Source organism: Pongo abelii, chromosome 18 (assembly GCF_028885655.2).
Source record: "Pongo abelii isolate AG06213 chromosome 18, NHGRI_mPonAbe1-v2.0_pri, whole genome shotgun sequence".
NCBI classification, from domain to species: domain Eukaryota; kingdom Metazoa; phylum Chordata; class Mammalia; order Primates; family Hominidae; genus Pongo; species Pongo abelii.
Genome location: NC_072003.2, coordinates 34,124,584 through 34,131,300, shown reverse-complemented (window position 1 = coordinate 34,131,300; position 6,717 = coordinate 34,124,584). Strand labels below are relative to the sequence as shown.

General features: G+C 44.0%; 1 pseudogene; it reads left to right on the top strand.

Annotated features, from left to right (window-relative positions):
* Nucleotides 1-1,276: 1,276 nt before the first annotated feature.
* Nucleotides 1,277-6,339, top strand: LOC100456288 (ubiquitin-protein ligase E3A-like; annotated as a pseudogene).
* The last annotated feature ends 378 nt before the right edge of the window (nt 6,340-6,717 follow it).

Sequence of the window (6,717 nt, the reverse complement as noted above, 5' to 3'; positions counted from 1 at the left end):
TGAATCACAGCTTCCACAGATGATGAAGCATCAATGTAATGAATTAATTTATCTTAGAGCATCTCTTCTTGTTTGAAGACCATGGGAAGCCTTTAGCATTTGCTTAAGTAATAGATTGTCTTTAGTTCCTGATTTTTTTTTCTATTGCTTCTAAGAAGAGACAAGTATACAGTAATGCATTGGAAATCATCAAAGCCTTCTAAGTCTTCATTTTTCCTTCTTTCAGTTCCCATTAAGTAAATCCATTGAGCTGCTCCACAAAGAACACCATGGATATTACAGGATATTTGCCTCTAGAGATTGCTACCGATCCTTTGCCTCTCTGGGTTTCTAGGAGAACTGACATGTGCAGAAGGTGTCCAGTAAATGTCAGTTTCATCCCTTTGGCTTTGCCAGATTTAGTAAAATAATTTTTTTCTTTACTTTTTTTAATTTTTTAATTTTTTTTTTTTTTCTGAGATGGAGTTTCGCTCTTGTTGCCCAGGCTGGAGTGATCCTCCTGCCTTGGACTCCAGGGTAGCTGGGACTACAGGTGTGCACCACCATGCCCAGGTAATTAAAACAATTTTTTTTTTTGTAGAGATGTAGGTTGTATCAGTCCGTTCTCACTTTGCTATAAAGAACTACCTGAGACTGGGTAATTTATAAAGAAAAGAGGTTTAATTGACTCACAGTTCCACAGGCTGTGCAGGAGACATGGCTGGGAGGCCTCAGGAAACTTTCAGTCATGGCGGAAGGCAAAGGGGAAGCATGCACATCTTATATAGCTGGTGCAGGAGGAAGGGAGAGAAGGGGGAAATGCTACAGGCTTTTAAACCAACCAGATCTCATGAGAACTCACTATCACGAGAACAGCACGGAGGCACTCTCCCCCCATGATCCAATCACCTCCTACCAGGTCCCTCCCCTAACACTGGGGATTATAATTCGGCATGAGATTTGGGCAGGGACACAAATACAAACCATAGCAGGGGGTTTCACTATTTTGCCCAGACTGGTCTTGAACTCTTGGCCTGAGAAGCGATCCTCCCGCCTCAGCTTCCCAAAGTGCTGTGATTACAGATATGAGCCACCACATCAAGCTAACATAGGGATCGGCACTCTAGCCTTGGCGACAGAGGTGAGTACGTCTCAAAACAATTAATTAATTAATTAAAATAAATAACCCCATACTTTCTGCCTCTGTGGCTTTGCCTGTTCTGGGTATTTCGTGTGAATGGGCCCATGCATCTGGTGGTCTGGGCACATTTCAAACGCTCAGCCCTTATGTCGGCCCATGGCCTCCGGATTGGATGGCGCGGGCTGGGTGTGCGTGAGGTGCTCAATCCCTCCGGAGCATCTGGAGTGGCCACGTGCTGGTGCCGGCGGCGGTGGCGGCGGCAGCGCAGGGGGCAGCTGGAGGCCCGGGAAGCCTGGACGTGGTGCAGGGAGCTGCCGACCATGCCGGCTTCTGATCGTGGGCGCCCAAATTCAAGATAGCCCTGGTGACATAGCAAGAGCCTGTCTCTATAAAAAATTAAAAATCAGCCAGGCATGGTGGTGCATGCCTGTGGTCCCAGCTACTCGTGAGGCTGAGGCGGGAGGACAACTTCAGCCTCGGGGTTTGAGGCTGCAGTGAGCTATGACTGTACCACTGCGTTCCAGCCTAGGTGACAGAGTAAGACTTTGTCTAAAAAAAGAGAGAGAAAGGGAGATGGAAGATTTATGCTGCTGACTTTGAAGATGTTGGATGGGGAGCCAAGGAGTGCAGGGAGCATCTGGAAGCTTGGAAGAGGCAAGAAAATGGACTCTCCTTTAGGACCTCCAGGAGGAATGCAGTCCTGCAGACCCGTTTGACTCTGACCCCCCAAATTCTAAGACAAGAAATTTGTGTTCTTTTAAGCCATTAAATTCGTGGTAATTTGTTACCTCAGCAATGGAAAAATGATACAACGGGGATATAAGTAAAAAGCAAAGAAAGAGATGTTTTGGTGAGCTGGAAGCTTGCCCAGCTGGGAGAAATCTAACAGAAATTTACTCGGGACCAGTAACAAGGATAAGGAACTGGAGAAGGCTATAAATCAATAAATGGGCAGATAAAAAGGGTCAGAGAACACAGAAATGGGCAGATTTCCAAGAACTGAAGAGAATGGATATATTAGTTTGCTGGGGCTGCCATAACAAAATAGCGCACACAGGGTGGCTTAGACAATAGAAATTTATTTGCTTACACTTCTGGAGGCAAGAAGTCCAAGACCAGGGTGCCTGCTGGGTTGGTTTCACATGGCTGCCTTCTTGCTGTGTCTTCACATGGTCTTTCCTTGGAGTGAAAACATCCCTGGTGCCTGGTTTTATTTATTTTTTAAATAAAAAAAAAAAAAGAGAGAGAGTGACAGGGTCTCACTATGTTGCCCAGGCTGGTTTTGAACTCCTGAGCTCAGGCAATCCTCCTGCCTTGGCCTCCCAAAAGGCTGGGATTACAGGCATGAGCCACCACACCTGGCCCCTGGTGCCTCTTTGTGTGTCCAGTTTTTTTTTTTTTTTAAGACGGAATCTTGCTCTGTCACCCAGGCTATAGTGCAGTGGCTCAATCTGGGCTCACTGCAACCTCCCCCTCCCAGGTTCAAGTGATTCTTCTGCCTCAGCCTCCCAAGTAGTTGGGATTACAGACATGTGCCACCACACCCAGCTAATTTTTGTATTTTTAGTAGAGATGGGGTTTCACCATGTTGGCCAGGCTGGTCTCAAGTGATCTTCATACCTCAAGCGATCCTCCTACTTTAGCCTTCTAAAGTGCTGGGATTACAGGTGTGAGCCACCAAGCATGCCCCCAAATTTCCTCTTCTTATAAGGACACCAGACAGATTGGATTAGAGCCCATCCTAAAGGTCTCACTTTAACTTAATTGCCATTTTAAAGGCCCTATCTTCAAACACAGTCGCCTTCCAAGGTACTGGAAATTAGGGCTCCAACATATGAATTTTGGAGGGCATCATTTAGCCCATAAAAACTGGGTTGATAAATTGAGGGACAGCCTACAGAATAGCTGGTTAGTGGTCTCACTTGGAGACTAAGGCCATTTGACAGTTCAACACAATGTGAAGCAATCTAGGATTGGAGGCCACATGGGGAACAAAGAACCTTAGGGTGAAGACTGGTGATCATTTGAATAAGATCTGTAGATTAGGTAAGGGTATGATTTCCATGCTTATTTCCTTGTTTTGATCATTGTACTATGGTCATGTAAGATATCAATATTTCAGGAAGCTTGGGTGAAGAGCATGTGGTAACTCTTTGTACTATTCTTCCAACTTCTTTCAAAGTCTGTAGTTATTTCAAAGTTAAAAGTTAAAAATCAAGGCCAGGCACGGTGGCTCATGGCTATAATCCCAGCACTTTGGGAGGCCAAGGCCAGCGGATCACCTGAGGACAAGAGTTGGAGACCAGTTTGGCCCACATGGCGAAACCCCGTCTCTACTAAAAATACCAAAATGATCTGGGCATGGTGGCGCATGCTTGTAGTCCCAGCTACTCAGGAGGCTGAGCCAGGAGAATCGCTTGAACTTGGGAGGGAGAAGTTGCAGTGAGCCGAGATCGCACCACTGTACTCCAGAGCCTGGGCAACAGGAGTCTGTCTCAAAAAAAAAGAAAAAAGAAAAAAGAGAAGTTAAAAATCAGGACCAGGCGCGGTGGATCATGCCTATAATCCCAGCACTTTAGGAGGCCACGGCGGGCAGATCACAAGGTCAGGAGATCGAGACCACCTTGGCTAACACGATGAAACCCCATCTCTACTAAAAATACAAAAAAAGAAAGAAAGAAAAATTAGCCAGACATAGTGGCGGGTGCCTGTAGTCCCAGCTACTCAGGAGGCTTAGGCAGGAAGCTACGTTGAGCCCAGGCATTTAAGGTTGCAGTGAGCTATGATTGTGCCACTGCACTCCAGCCTGGACCCCATCTCAGGCTGAGACCCCATCTCAAAAAAAAAAAAAAAGGTGAAGAAAAAAAGAAGCAAGGAGAAAATGAGTTCTATGAGGTGTGAGACTCTATAGTGTCTGTTGCTTGAGTTCCCACTGACACCCCACTTTTGGGACAGTGCCTAGAAGCTGGGAGCTCAGCATATGTTTTGGGAGGTGATGATCACTGAGGCACAAACTGAAGAGGAGGAGGCACACTGGGCCTCATCTCGCATTCATAAAAGCCCTCGCATTGTAACTTTTGACATTCTCTCTAGAGGAAGTCACACAATCAGTACAGTGTATTGCGTGTGTTGCAAATGTGAATTCTTGGCCTGTAAACAGTTAAAACACATTGCCATTTTGGTAACTGAGTTTTGCTATCCCTTCATTTCTTTCCCCCACCCCCCCCCTTTTTTTTTTTTTTTTTTTGAGACGGAGTCTCGCTCTGCTGCCCAGGCTGGAGTGCAGTGGCGCCATCTTGGCTCACTGCAAGCTAATTACAATCCTTTTTTCTTTTTTCTTTTCGTAGAGATGGGGTCTTCCTATTTTGTCCAGGCTGGTCTGGAACTCCTGCCCTCAAAGGATCCTCCTAATTCTCCCAAAGTGCTGGGATTACAGGCATGTGCCACTGTGCCAGGCCAAATGCACCCCATTTTTTTAAGTGTACAATTCAATGGTTTTTAATATATTCACAAAGTCATGGAACCGTCACACCTAATTTCAAAATGTTTGCATCACTCCAAAAAATAACCCCATATGGGAGGCCGAGGCGCGCAGATCACTCGAGACCAGACTGGCCAACATATTGAAACCCCGTCTCCGCTAAAAATACAAAAATTGGTGGGGCGTGATGGCGCACACGTGTAGTCCCAGCTGCTTGGGAGGCTGAGGCAGGAGAATCCCTTGAACCCGGGAGGCGGAGGTTGCAGTGAGCCCAGATCGTGCCATTGCACTCCAGCCTGGGCGACAGAGACTCCGTCTCAAAAATATCTAATTAATTAATAAAAATAAATAAAGTCATAAGCAATGAATTTAGCAGTCGAAATCTAGTGAATGATGATGATGCCATTGTTGCTGCTTCGAAGTGCTTGAAAATGGTTTACTATGCAAATGCAGTGGGAGGGGAAGTGGACACAAATCACAATGAAGAAGATGATGAGGAGCCCATCCCTGAGTCTAGTGAGCTGACACTTCAGGAGCTTTTGGGAGAAGAAAGAAGAAACAAGAAAGGTCCTCGAGTGGGCCCCCTGGAAAATGAACTTGGTGTTAAAACCCTGGATTGTCAAAAACCACTTATCCCTTTTGAAGAGTTTATTAATGAACCACTGAATGAGGTTCTATAAATGGATAAAGATTATACTTTTTTCAAAGTAGAAACAGAGAACAAGTTCTTTTATGACATGTCCCTTTATATTGAATGCTGTCACAAAGAATTCGGGATTATATTATGACAATAGAATTCACATGTACAGTGAACGAAGACTCACTATTCTCTACAGCTTAGTTCAAGGACAGCAGTTGAATCCATATTTGAGACTCAAAGTTAGATGTGACCATATCATAGATGATGCACTTGTCTGGCTAGAGCTGATCGTGATGGAAAATCCTGCAGACTGGAAGAAGCAGTTGTATGTGGAATTTGAATGAGAACAAGGAGTTGATGAGGGAGGTGTTTCCAAAGAATTTTTTCAGCTGATTGTGGAGGAAATCTTCAATCCAGATACTGGTATGTTCGCATACGATGAATCTACAGAATTGTTTTGGTTTAATCCATCTTCTCTTGAAACTGAGGGTCAGTTTACTCTGATTGGCATAGTACTGGGTCTGGCTATTTACAATAACTGTATACTGGATGTACATTTTCCCATGGTTGTCTACAAGAAGCTAATGGGGAAAGAAGGAACTTTTCATGACTTGGGAGACTCTCACCCAGTTCTATATCAGAGTTTTAAAGATTTATTGGATTATGAAGGGAATGTGGAAGATGACATGATGAGCACTTTCCAGATATCACAGACAGTTTTGGTAACCCAATGATGTATGACCAAAGGAAAATGGTGATAAAATTCCAATGACAAATGAAAACAGGAAGGAATTTGTTAATCTTTATTCTGACTACATTCTCAATAAATCAGTAGAAAAACAGTTCAAGGCTTTTCGGAGAGGTTTTCATATGGTGACCAGTGAATCTCCCTTAAAGTACTTACTCAGAACAGAAGAAATTGAATTGTTTATATGTGGAAACCGGAATCTACATTTCCAAGCACTAGAAGAAACTACAGAATATGACGGTGTCTATACCAGGGACTCTGATCTGATTAGGAAGTTCTGGGAAATTGTTAATTCATTTACAGACAAACATAAAAGACTCTTCTTGCAGTTTAAAATGGGCACAGACTGAGCACCTGCGGGAGGACTAGGAAAATTAAAGATGATTATACCCAAAAATGGCCCAGACAAGAAAGGTTACCTACATCTCATACTTGCTTTAATGTGCTTTTACTTCCGGAATATTCAAGGAAGGAAAAACTTAAAGAGAGATTGTTGAAGGCCATCACATATGCCAAAGGATTTGGCATGCTGTAAAACAAAACAAAATGAAACAAAAAAAGGAAGAAAAAAATTTAAAACCTTAAAAAAATATAACAACGGGGATAAATTTTTGGTGGAGATAGTGTCCCAGTACAAAAAGACTGTAAGACAGAGAACCACAGTAGTCACCTGTGTCTGTGCCTCGCTTCTTTATTGGGGACATGAGGGTTGGAACAGCACATTTCAG